Genomic DNA, 14128 nt, shown 5'->3' on the forward strand with positions numbered 1-14128 from the left:
CTTAACCTGGTTACTGAATTAAGCCACCTTCTGTGTGTGAATCCGACCAAGGTATAAGCCTTGATCCCTAAACCAGAATGGCTGCGTTCAACTCCAATTCAAGCCAACATATCTTAGCCTAATGTGTGAACATAAATCATTATCAATCAACTCAGCCCAAAGAAATTTTAAGGAGGAAACGCTGCACGCAAGCTCAAAAATAAAATTATCTTGGTTGAAAAGAAGGATTGTGCTTTCAGGCTGATTCCATTTATTAAAAGCAGCCACTCAAAATATCTACCCAGGCCTGTTATGTCACGGGTCATAACATCACCATGCAATGAAGTTAGTCCTTGACTTATGACAATACAGCCCAACATTCCTGTTGCTAAGTGAGACATTCGCGAAGTGTCCCATTTTACAGCATTTCTTGCCACAGTTGTTAAGTTACGACCACAATTGAGCCTAACATTCCTGTTGTTAAGTGAGAATTGGCTAAGTGAGTTTTGCCCCATTTTATGACGTTTCTTGCCACAGCTGTTAAGTGAATCCCTGCAGTTGTTAAGCAAGTCGCATGCTTGTTAAGTGAATCAGGCTTCCCCATTTGATTTTGCTTGTCCGAAGGTCGCAAAAGGGGATCAAGTGACCCCGGGGACACTGCAACCGTCATAAATACGAGTCAGTTGCCAAGCGTCTGAATTTTGACCATAGCTGTTAAGTGAACCACTGCAGTTGTTAAGTGAGCCGCATGGGTTGTTAAGTGAATCTGGCTTCCATATTGACTTGGTTTGTCAAAAGGTCGCAAAAGGGGATCACATGATCCCAGGACACTGCAACCGTCATAAATACAAGTCAGTTGCCAATGATCATGTGACTGAATTTTGATCATGTAACCACGGGGATGCTGCAATGGATTTAAGTGTGAAAAACGGTCGTAAGTCACTTTTTTCAGTGCCGTTATAACTTTGGGCGGTCACTAAATAAATGGTTGAAAGTCGAGGACGACCTGTACATGATGTCAACTGCCCTGTCCTTATAGCTTTAAAAACTGGACGTTTTTAAAAAACAGATTGGATAACCATTAGTCTGAAATGGTTTCCTGCCTAAACAGGGGGTTGGACTAGAGGACCTCCAAGGTCCCTTCCAACTCTGTTATTCTATGCTATTCTTTTGCAAGTGAGATTTTTCAAACCAAGAGGAATTATAGGGCAGTTCGTTCACACACTGCATTCAGCTCTCCTGGGGTTGACTTTGTTTTAGTTCCAAAGTCTAAACAGGCTTTCCGCTTGTGGCTTGCGAAGCGTAACTTATGGCTTATGCAATGGAATCCAGGGAATCCAGTCAACTGTGGCTTATTCAACAAAGCATTGTTATAGAAACCTAGCATATTTGAATCCAGTCCAAGTGCAGACCACATCTGACCTTGTAAAGGTTGCCCAGACGTCAAGCTCATTGCCTTGCTCACGTTTCGTCAGTATCTGCACCAGGGTTGCTCAACCTGGGCAGCTTTAAAATGGGTGGACTTCAACTCCCAGAATCCCCCAGCTCACTTCAACGCCCAGAATCCCCCAGCCGACTTCAACTCCCAGAATCCCCCAGCCCACTTCAACACCCAGAATCCCTCTGCTGACTTCAATTCTCAGAATCCCCCAGCCCACTTCAACGCCCAGAATCCCCCAGCCCACTTCAGCACTCAGAATCCCTCTGCTGACTTCAACGCCCAGAATCCCCCAGCCCACTTCAACGCCCAGAATCCCCCAGCCCACTTCAGCACTCAGAATCCCCCAGCCCACTTCAACTCCCAGAATCCCCCAGCCGACTTCAACTCCCAGAATCCCCCAGCCCACTTCAACGCCAAGAATCCCCCAGCCCACTTCAATGCCCAGAATCCCTCTGCTGACTTCAACTCCCAGAATCCCCCAGCCCACTTCAACTCCCAGAATCCCCCAGCCCACTTCAACACCCAGAATCCGCCAGCCAACTCAATTCTGGGAGTTGAAGTGCATCCATCTTAAAACTGCCAAGTGTCTGGGTTCTGATGGATGCCCTAATTAAATCCGACAGATGCCTTAAATTAAATTAAAGGTTGAAAAAAATCCTCACGCAGATATACCTGGGACGCGATACATCTCCTATGGGAAATGGAATTTAATTACGGGTAGTCCTCGACTTACAACCACAACAATGGAGCCCAAAATTGATGTTGCTAAGTGAAACATTTGTAAAGTAACTTTTGCCCCATTTTGCGAACTTTCTTGTCACAGTTGTTCAGGGAATCACTGCAGTTGTTAAATTAATCTGGAATTAAGGAGAAACTTCCTAACAGTGAGAACAATTAACCAGCGGAACAGCTTGCCACCAGAAGTTGTGGGCGCTCAATCACTGGAGGTTTTTAAGAAAAGATTGGAAAAGACTAGTATAGGGTCTCCTGCTTGAACAGAGGGTTGGACTAGTAGACCTCCAAGGTCCCTTCCAGCTCTATTTTGAATGATTGATAGTAACACGGCTGTTAAGTGAATCCACCTTACCTATTGACTTTTCTTGTCAGAAGGTCGCAGAAGGGAATCACACGACCCTGGGACACTGCGACTGTCATAAATATAGTTGCCAAGCATCCAAATTTTAATCACATGACCGTTGTAAATTGAGAACTATCTAGATTAATCCTATTAGTCCTTTCCCTGTAGAGGTAGTCCTACAACCATTCGTTTAGTGACTGTTCCAAGTTACAACAGCACTGAAAAACTTCTGTTTTTCATACTTAATGCCCATTGCATCATCTCCATGGTTACATGATCAAAATCCAGATACTTGGCACCTGACTCGTATTTATGACGGTCGCATCCCGGAGTCACACGATCCCCATTTGAGACCTTCTGACGAGCAAAAAATAAAAAACGGAGAAGCTAGATTCACTTAACAACCATGTTACTAACTTAACAACGGCAGTGGTTCGCTTAACAACTGTGGCAAGAAAGGTCATAAAATGGAGCAACACCCAGTTAGCCACTGAAATTTTGAGCTCAGGTGGTTGTAATTCAAGATTGTAGCCAGTGGTGGGTTTCACATTTTATTGCTATCGGCCTTCCGCGCATGCACTTTGCTCGCACGCACGTCTTCCGCGTATGCGCCCGGCTTCAAAACCGTGCCTAAATAGGACGGCATAGAGCCGGGGAGGGTGAGCGGGGACCCACCTGCAATCTCCACTACCGGTTTGCCTGAACCGGTACGAACAGCCTGAATACAGCAGAATCAGGCGGACTTTTTATCAGGTCCGCCGGATTCGCCAGTTGCGTCCCTTTCTGGATCGGGACTCGTTACGTACGGTCACTCATGCCCTCGTCACCTCGCGCCTGGACTACTGTAATGTTCTCTACATGGGGCTTCCCTTGAGGAGCACCCGGAGGCTCCAGCTGGTCCAGAATGCAGCCGTGCGGGTGGTTATGGAAGCGACGTGACGCTCCCATGTGACTCCCCTCCTGCGCGAGCTGCACTGGCTCCCGGTGGTCTTCCGCGTGCTTCAAGGTTTTGGTCACCACCTTTAGAGCGCTCCATAGCTTAGGACCCGGGTACTTACGAGACCGCTTTCTGCCACCAGTAGCTTCTCACCGACCAGTACGCTCCCATAGAGAGGGCCTCCTCAGGGTGCCGTCAGCCAAACAGTCGACTGGCGGCCCCCAGGGGGAGAGCCTTCTCTGTGGGGGCACCTGCCATCTGGAATGAGCTCCCCCCAGAGATATGGAGGATCCCAGATTTACGCACTTTCCGCCGTGCCCTCAAAACATTTTTATTCCAGCAGGCTGGTCTGGCTTGACTCTCCCTTTTAATTTGTTTTTAAGTTTTATACAAATTGGGTGTTTTTAAATTCGTTTTTTGGGCCAAAATTATTTAATGTACTTTTAAATGGTTTTTAACTTTTGTATGATGTATTTTTATCTTGTGGCTGTTCACTGCCCTGAGTCCTTCGGGAGTAGGGCAGTATAAAAATAAAATAAAATAATAAAATAAAATAAATAATAATATAATAAAATAAAATATAATAAAATATAATAAAATAATAAAATAAAATAAAATAAAATAAAATAAAATAAAATAAAATAAAATAAAATAATAAAATAAAATAAAATAATAAAATAAAATAAAATAATAAAATAAAATAAAATAATAAAATAAAATAAAATGAAATAATAAAATAAAATAAAATAAAATAAAATAAAATAAAATAAAATAAAATAAAATAAAATAAAATAAAATAAAATAAAATAAAATAAAATAAAAAATACCACTGAATACAATCTACCACCGATTGTAGCTCAATTTCTCTCAGTTGCAAGCTAATGTCCTGAGCAGGATTTACAAATAAGGATTAGGAACTACTAGGTTGAATGTGATGTGATAAGCTGGAACAATAAATTTCCCTGCTGTTCCATTACTAAAGCCATAAATATTTATCGAACGCCACAGCCATAAATACAGGGCTGACCTGTGAAGTCGTTTGTATGACAATTGGATTTACCAAGGGGAAAGCAAAAAAGCTCACCCAGCCTAACGAAAGTCAAGTTTTCAGAAAAACCAAGGACTACAGATAGTCCTCCACTTACAGCAGTTCATTTAGTTCTGGGGTCTGCAACCTTAAACACTCAAAGAGCCATCTGGACCCGTTTCCCACAGAAAAGAAAACTCCGGGAGCCACAAAACCCTCCCCGTGCCTGACTATTTCTTGAGCAGCCACAAAACGAGCAAATGTAGTTGAATTAAACCTTCTGTTTTCTTCTGAAACTTTTCTTTTCTTGGATTTATCCACGGTTGGCCTACCGGGGGTTGAAAAGCTCAATAAATCGCGTGCCGGCGGGTGTTGCACATTGGCGGTTGTGACACATATTTTGAGTCACAGGGAGCCGCAGCAGAGGGGTGAAAGAGCCACATGCGGCTCCAGAGCTGCAGGTTGCTGACTCCTGATTTAGTTCAAAGTTACAACAGGACTGAAAAAAAGTTATTTATGATCGTTTTTCGCAGTTACCAGCTTTGTAGCATCCCTATGATTGTGTGATCAAAATCCCCATGATTGTGCAATCAAAATGCTTGGCAACTGGTTCATACTTATGACCGTGGCTTGTGTCCTAAGATCACGTGATCCCCTTTTGCGACCTTGTAACCAGCAAAGCCAATGGGGAAGCCAGACTCACTTAACAACCAGGTTACTGACTTATCAACTGCTGTGATTCACTTACCGACGCTGACAAAAAAGGTCGTAAAATGGGGCAAAACTCACTTAACAATTTATTTTTTTTTAAATTTGATTTATATGCCGCCCTTCTCCGGAGACTCAGGGCGGCTTACAATGCGTTAAGCAATAGCCTTCATCCTTTTGTATATTTATACAAAGTCAGCTTATTGCCCCCACAATCTGGGTCCTCATTTAACCTACCTTAGAAAGGATGGAAGGCTGAGTCAACCTTGAGCCTTGGCGAGATTCAAACCTGCAGTAATTGCAGGCAGCTGTTCTTAATAACAGGGTGCTTTAAACCACTGTACTACCAAGGCCCTTATGTCTCACTTAACAACAGAAATGTTGGGCTCCACTGTGGTCGTAAGTCGAAGACTAGCTGTATGTCACATCACATCCTACATGTATCATCAACAAACTATCACCGAGTTTGATGTACCAAGAGAAATATGTTTAGCTGATTTATATTAAAAAATAATAATGAAAAATTAAGTTTTAGCCCCCATACTGTGCACAGGTAGTCCTTGGCTTATAATTATTTGCTTAGTGACAATTCAAAGTTACAACGGCACTGAAAAAAAGGGGTTTATCATCAGTCCTCGCACTTATGACCATTCTTCATCCTCACAGCCACGTGACCAAAATTTGGGCGCTTGGAAACCAACATATATTCACAACGGTTGCAACATCCTGGAGTCCTGTAATCACAATTTGTGAACTTCCCAGCTGGCTTCTGACAAGCAAAATCAATTGGGGAAAATTAAGATTCGGTTAACGTCCGGATGATTCACTTACTGAAACAAAGTCAATGGGGGAAGTGGACTCGCTTAACAGGCACATAAATCACTTAAGTGCAGCGATTCGCTTAACAACCATGGCAAAACGGTTGTAAAATCAGGCATAGCTCACTTAATAACCACCCTGTCTAGTGTCAAAACTTCTGGTCCCAACTCAAGGATTTTCTGTAGCGAACTCAGGATGAGGCAGCACTATTTCAACCCCAATTTATTCAAAATTGTGTCCCTATTTATTCGTGCCACCAGCCGTCTTCTTCCAAGACACATTCAACAATGCAAAATATGATGTTTTATGCAGAAGAGATTGCATGCCTGAGAAACACAGAATCTTCAGCCCGAATGGGTTCCGAGAGGCCATTTAATCCACCCTTCTGCTCAACAGGAATCAAATTTGAATGGCTGCCCATCAAATTCCCTGTCCAGCTTCTGCACAGAGACATCTATTAAAAAATTGGACAGTCCACCACACCCTTTGGCCAGTATTTATTTATTTTTTTGAAGAAAAGAACATTGTTGGAATCTGCCAACAGAAATAAAATAAAATTTATTTATTTATATTTCATATTGATATTAGCTTTTGATCTTCCTTTCTCTCTCACCTGCTTCAGATACCTGGAGTGGTTGATCCTATTTTTTTTTTCATCACCACTTTTTGGGCAAAGCTCTTTCAAATTTCTCCCAGAAACTCAAGAGTGGGAAGGACCTCAAAGGTCATCAAGTCCAGCCCCTTGCATACAGGATTCCCTAACAGAATCCCTGACAGTTGAATAGCCAACCTTTGTGTAAAAACCTCCCATTCCTTTGATTGACAAGTCTTTTACAAGGTCTTTCTTAATTATCATCAGTGATAATTAACACTTATCTACATCAGTGTTTCTCAACTTTGGCCATTTTGAAGATGAGTGGACTTCAACTCCCAGAATTCCCCTGGGAGCAAAGCTGGCTGGGGAATTCTGGGAATTGAAGTCCACCCATCTTCAAGTGGCCAAGGCTGAAAACATAGAATAATAAAATCGGAAGGGACTTCGGAGGTTTTCTATAGTCCAACTTCCCCTGCTCAAACAGACTTTTATTTACATCCTTGATATTTTATCTCATGAGTTCTAGGAACTTGGCAAGATTTTAGGGAAGGGGCAGAGAAACGAAACAACGAAGCAATGGCCTTTGTCGAAGAGGAACTATGTTACAAAAACAGTTGAATTGGGAAGTTAGGCACTCCACTCCCTGTTTTAACATCAAAACACAACTCCACAACTGATTCCACACAACGCACCAAGCCCCATTGTGACTTTCCAGCTATGGGCTTAGAGACAGTGTGAAGGCTAAAGCTGGTTACCACGGGTTCGTAAACCACAGTTTATCATTGGTGCAAAGAGCTGGTCGATCAGAAAGATGGGCAGTTTGGCGGTTCGAATCCCTAGTGCAGATCTCCTGCGTGAGCGGGGGGTTGGACTAAATGACCTCCAAGGTCCCTTCCAACTCTGTTACTGTTAATCAGTCCAGCCCAAGCCAGACCTAAGCTTAAGGAAGGGGTCTTTTTTTTTTAAAAAAAAAAATTATTTATTTATTAGTTCGATTTATATGCCGCCCTTCTCCGGAGACTCAGGGCGGCTTACAATGCGTTAAGCAATAGCCTTCATACTTTTTGTATATACCTGCTTAGTAGGGGTTTTGCCACCCCCCCAAGCAGTGTTCTTTTTAATACAAAATCAGCTTATTGCCCCCACAAACCGGGTCCTCATTTTACCTACCTCGGAAGGATGGAAGGCTGAGTCAACCTTGAGCCTGGTGAGATTTGAACTCGCACTAATTGCAGTCAGCTGGCAGCTAAGTAGTACTTTAACAGCACTTAAATCCACTGCGCCCCCAAGCTCCAATCCAGTGACTTCTTGGCTTTTCCTTACTTTTTCATTCAAGTTTCTAGTCCCTGGGGCAAAGGGGTGTGTGGAAAAGAGGAGTTTGGCCAGAAGAAACTTCTTGGAATTAGGCTGCTTCAGGAGGAGGAGGAGGAGGCTAGTTCCAACAGGTTCCTTGTTCCTCCTGGCCAAACAGCACCCCATTCCCACCTCCTTTGCCCCAGGGACTAGAAACTTGAATGAAAAAAAGTAAGGGGCAAAGAGAAGAGTGGAAGCTAAAAAAAAAGGGGGGGGTACATATTCCTTTAAACTAAAGGCAGAAGCCAATGTCTCTCTCCCCCCCCCCACAAATCCCGTTTTCTTTCTTTAGCCTCGGGTCGCTTACACCTGCAAGCTGCGATCTCTCCACCCTCTTTTTGCCCCGGAAGCCCCAAGGTGGCTTCTTTGCAAACCAAGATTGCCCCTGATTTTGCAAGCCACCATTGCACAATTGCACCAACCTCTGCCCGGAGCAAAGACCCTTCAAAAGAAGCAACGAAAAGACCCCATTGTTGCAAGATGAAAGACCCCCCCCCCAAGAAAAGCAAGCAAGGGAGGAGGAGGAGGAAAGCGAGGAGGATCGAGTAGATCTCCGGGGATCCCTGCACACACACACACACACACACACACACACACACCCCGATCGGTCTGCGAGCTTTTAAACCCGCGTCTCCTGCACCAGGGAACGGCGGAGGGGAGCTCTGGCTTTGCAAGACGGCGCCCGCGGTCGCCGCAAGCCTCCCACCCATCCACGGCCGACGCTGCTCCGGCGATCCTTGCCTCCCCCCCCAGCCTCACCTCGCTCGCCAGCAGCCGCTCTCCGGCTCCCAGCCACCTTACAGTTCCCACCGCCAGCTGTGAATTTTTAAAGGGGAGGGGCTTGGCTCAGAGGGAGGGGCGAGAGCCCGCGCTTGCGCGTCTCTTTCCACTGGGGGTGGGGTGGGAGGGAAGGAATTAATTAGAATAGAATAGAATAGAATAGAATAGGATAGGATAGGATAGTGAACCCAGAACAGATTACAGAATAAAATAGATTACAAGAAGAATAGAAATAGAAATAGAAATAGAAATAGAAATAGAAATAGGATAGGATAGGATAGGATTGGGATTGGGATTGGGATTGGGATTGGGAATAGAATAGAATAGAATAGAATAGAATAGAATAGAATAGAATAGAATAGAATAGAATAGAATAGAATACTGAACCCAAAACAGATTACAGAATAAAGTAGATTACAAGAAGAATAGAAATAGAATAGGATAGGAATAGGAATAGGAATAGAATACTGAATCCAGAACAGATTACAGAATAAAATAGATTACAAGAAGAATAGAAATAGAAATAGAAATGAGATAGGATAGGATAGGATAGGATAGGATAGGATAGGATAGGATAGGATAGGATAGGATAGGATAGGATAGGATAAGAATAGGAATAGGAATAGGAATAGGAATAGAATAGAATACTGAATCCAGAACAGATTACAGAATAAAATAGATTACAAGAAGAATAGAAATAGAAATAGAAATAGAAATAGAAATAGAAATGGGATAGGATAGGATAGGATAGGATAGGATAGGATAGGATAGGATAGGATAGGATAAGAATAGGAATAGGAATAGGAATAGGAATAGGAATAGGAATAGGAATAGAATAGAATACTGAATCCAGAACAGATTACAGAATAAAATAGATTACAAGAAGAATAGAAATAGAAATAGAAATAGAAATAGAAATAGAAATAGAAATAGAATGGAATGGGATAGGAAAGGGAAAGGGAATGGGAATGGGAATGGGAATAGGAATAGAAATAGAATACTTTATTGGCCAAGTGTGATTGGACACACAAGGAATTTTTCTTTGGTGCATACGCTCTCAGTGTACATAAAAAGAAAAGATACATTTGTCAAGAATCATAAGGGACAACACTTAATGATAGTCACAGAGTACAAAGAAGCAATCGAATCATACCAGGAAACAATCAATATAAATCTTAAGGATACAAGCAACAAAATTACAGTCATACAGTCATAAGTGGAAGGAGATGGGTGGCGGGAACGATAAGAAGATTAATAGTAGTGCAGATTTAGTAAATAGTTTGACAGTGTTGAGGGAAGTATTTGTTTAGCAGAGTGATGGCATTCGGGAAAAACTGTTCTTGTGTCTAGTTGTAGAAGAGAAGAGAAGAGAAGAGAAGAGAGGAGAAAAGAGAAGAGAAGAGAAGAATATAGAATATAGAAGAGAATATAGAAGAGAAGAGAATATAGAATAGAATTAGAATAGAACAGTAGAGAAGATAGAAGATAAAAGAGAAGAGAAGATAGAATAGAATAGAATAGAATAGAATAGAATAGAATAGAGAATAGAATAGAATAGAATAGAATAGAATAGAATAGAGAATAGAATAGAATAATAATTAGAATAGATTGGGTGCTTTGCAACTCTCTTTGCAAATACCCGATTGCACATCATGAGTTTGCAAAGAGAGTTGTGGTGCACAAATAAATGAACAGGGAATCCCCATAACTTGTGTGGGGGTTAGAAATGAACTTAACCTTAGGCCTAATAGCACTTTTAGTTTCCTGATCTAAAGTGACGCTATTGAAGAAAAGCGTTTTAAGTATTCAAATATTCATTGCACAAGAGGTGGTGTAGAGATATCGCTGTGAGAAATCAAGGCGGAATCCTATTTACATGGCTTGCATGATTTGCCAAGCAGTTTCAGGTTAATGTTATGTTGGATTTGCCTTCCTCTAATCTGTGGCACACCGGGAAGTAAAGTTTATCGTGGTTTGAACTGCCATTTCTTATCTTTTGGTTGCACTGTGGACTGAGAGAAACACAGCCATTAACCGTAGAGATTGTATCTTGTTTCAATAGTAATTTTATGAAAAATTACAAAGAAAAAGATGGACGTTCGTACAAAAGAAACGTAAGGGGAAGAATAAAAAGGAAAAAAAAGTGGAAAATAGGAAAGAAGAAAAAAAGAATATGCTAAAGAAACAGAAAAACAGATCAAGAAATGATTGTTCCCTTCATCACAGGCATAAATAATTTTAATAACTGATCACGTACTCTTAAAATATCCTAGACAACTTTCTCGGATTGGTAAATATACAGTACAATAAAAATTCATAGTACAGGTAGCGCTTGATTTACAAACACAATTAGGGCCAAAGCATCTGTGGCTAAGCAAGACGGTTGTTAAATAAATCACTGCAGTTACCATAAGTGAATGGTGGTGTCGTTAAATTGAATCTGGCTTCCTCATTGACTTGGCTTCTCAGAAGATCGCCAGAGGGGATCTTGGGAAGTTGCAACCATCATAAATATGAATCATCATCTATAATTATAATCCAACATTATCCTTTGTCTTTCCCATCGTTTCTGGGTCCAATCATACCACATATTCCAACTACCATAAAAGTCTAAGTCTCTTTTACCCTTGATCAGTTTTGTAAGTCTGTCGGACTCTGCACATTCCATGATTTTATAAATTATTTTTGAGTCTGTTGGTAAGTCCTCGTTCTTCCATTCTTGTGCGAATGCCAGTCTCCCTTCAGTAATTATGTGCAGCGTCAAATACCATTTAGTCAATGCAATATTTGCGGGTCTAACCCCCAACAAAAAAGTTTCCAGTTTCAGTTCCACTCTACAGTATGTAATTTCAAATAACCATCACCGTATTTTCATCCAATATTTAGCTGCTAGCGGGCATGTCCACCATTGGTGGAAGTAAGTTCCATTGCTATGCCCACATTTCCAGCACTGTGAAGATGTCCCGGGGAACATTTTAGCTAATCTTGCTGGAGGTAGGTGCCATCGATAAACGCATCTTATAAATATTCTCTTTATAAGAGGATGCCATAGTTAATATAGAGCCTGGATAGCTCAACAGACAGAGCACTGTAATTTAACACCAGCTGTCTGCAATTAAAGTAAGATCGAATCTCGCCAGGCTCAAGGTTGACTCAGCCTTCCATCCTTTCTAAGGGAGGTAAATTGAGGACCCAGTTGTGGGGGCAATAAGCTGACTTTGTATAAATATACAAAAGGATGAAGGCTATTGCTTAACGCATTGTAAGCCGCCCTGAGTCTCCAGAGAAGGGCGGCATATAAATGAAATAAAAAAAAAATAATTAAATTTTTAAGCCAATTTTTTGAACCGTGCAATTTTTATTTACTGCTCACTTATGTGAGAATGGATGGAAAGTTAGTCTTTTATAAAATGTATCAGAAGAATTCTAAAAGACTTTAAGTCAATAACTCTTACTGCAAGCCTCAGTAGCAAGGCCAAATTAAAAACCACAAATGATAAAGAGACAATCACTGTGTGTCAGCTCTACCTGAATGTTCAAGGAAGTAAGCCCGCACTCCGGACAAATGGTAAAAGACAAGATAAAACAGATCTTGTTGTAACAAGACAGGGGTAATTACGTTTGTCATAAACACAGAATGTAAGGGATCTTAGGCGTGACGTATATTGTGTGGAAATGTATAAATGCATGGTGTGAAACTTGAAAAGCGTGCTTCACGATTTCAGTCCACACCAGGAAGGGACGTGAAGGCTTTGCAAACCCAATTCAATAAACCTTCTTCGTTTGACAACATCAGAGTTGTCTGTCGAATTAGTGAGTATAAATTTTGGATGTTTTAAAATCTCACACTTGGGAGATTCCGAAAAAAAAAAATTGTGTTACACACCAAGGTGGCAATTCTGGGAGTTGAAGTTCAGACATCTTACAATCACAAAGCTTGAAAAACATCGTTGGGCATCAGGGGTCTTGAACTTGGCAATTTAATAATTTGTGGACTTCCAATTCCCAGAATTTGCTAATTAACTGGGGAAAAATAATCCCGCTCGTTCCCAGATAGTTTTGAAGAAATTCTGCTTGGAAAGATGCTTGCTTTTTGGGGCATGAAAACTATCATTTTCTTGCAGGAAATCAACCAACAACAACCAAAAAGTCTAGAATTTAAGAAGCTGGCAATGCAAAAAATCAATTTTAAGTGAGTTTCGTCTCAGTCCTGTTTTTGGGTGTTTACTCGGAAGGAAACGCCACAATTCCAGGATGAGACACTTTCCCAAGTATACTCGTGGGAGGAAAGATAAGTTATAAGGTTCAAATCCAAGGGGCCTGGTGGCTCAGCAGACTGATAGCATTGTGATTAACACCAGCTGTCTGCAATTACTGTAAGTTCGAATCTCCCCAGGCTCAAGGTTGACTCAGCCTTCCATCCTTTCTAAGGTAGGTAAATTGAGGACCCAGTTTGTGGGGGCCATAAGCTGACTTCGTATAAATATACAAAAAGGATGAAGGCTATTGCTTAACGCATTGTAAGCCGCCCTGAGTCTCCGGAGAAGGGCGGCATATAAATCAAATAAAAAAAAAATCAGTGAGTATTATTTATTCATTTTTATAGTTATTTTTATAAATAATTCAAGGCAGCAAACATACCTAATATTTCTTCCTCCTGGTATTTACCCCGCAACGATCACTGATAAGCAGGAGGGTCTGGCTCAGTTACCTGGCCATTGGGTCATTGTTACAGAGATATTTCCTCACCTGAACAAAAAAACAGAATAATCACAGATGAGCAAAAAGGCAGAGGGAGGGAGGGAGGGAGGGAGGGAGAAAGGAAAGAAGGGAAAGAAGGAAGGAAGAGGAGGGAGGAAGGAAAATGAAAGAGACAGAAAAAAAGAAAAAGAAAAGGAGTGAGAGAGAGAGGAAGGAGATGGGTGAAAGAAGGAAAGAGAGATAAAGAGGGAGGGAGGGAGGGAGGAACAAAAGAAGGAAAGAAGTGGAAGGAAAGACAGAAAAAGAGAGAGAGAAAGGAAAGAAGGAGATGGGTGGAAGAGAGAGATAAAAGGGAAGGAAGGAAGGAAGGAAGGAAGGGAAGAAGAGCTAAAGAAAGTGAGAAGAAGTAAGTAAATGAGGTGGATTTTGGAAGGAAAGAAAAAAGGGAGGGAAAGAAGAAAGAACGAAAAGAAGGAAGGAAGGGAAGAAGGGAAGGAAGGGAGAGAGGGATGGAGGGAAGAAAGAAAGAAAAAGAAAGAAAAAAAGAAAGAAAAAGAAAAGAAAAGAAAAGAGAAAAGAAAAGAAAGAAAAAGAAAAGAAAAGAAAAGAAAAGAAAAGAAAAGATGCAAGGCACCGTATAGAGAGCTATGAAGGATCTCCTACTGCCCCCTCCTGGCCACTAGAGATTCTGATCAGGGTGAAGAATTGCA

General features: G+C 41.5%; 1 protein-coding gene across 3 annotated transcripts in view; it reads right to left on the reverse strand.

The window, feature by feature from the left end:
- The window catches only part of CAPN5 (calpain 5), an 84132-nt gene extending 70757 nt beyond the window's left edge, over positions 1–13375 (reverse strand). For 2 of the 3 annotated variants that reach the window (XM_087895749.1, XM_087895746.1), the window contains exon 1: positions 8697–8785. The gene's annotated coding sequence lies outside the window, so the exon portion shown is untranslated. Of the gene's footprint in view, positions 1–8696; positions 8786–13358 lie in introns of those variants that run through there. The other variant, XM_087895748.1, reaches the window with a different exon arrangement.
- Positions 13376–14128: the final 753 nt, after the last annotated feature.

This window comes from Pantherophis guttatus, chromosome 5 (genome assembly GCF_059756535.1).
Source record: "Pantherophis guttatus breed Tessera chromosome 5, ASM5975653v1, whole genome shotgun sequence".
NCBI classification, from domain to species: Eukaryota; Metazoa; Chordata; class Lepidosauria; order Squamata; family Colubridae; genus Pantherophis; species Pantherophis guttatus.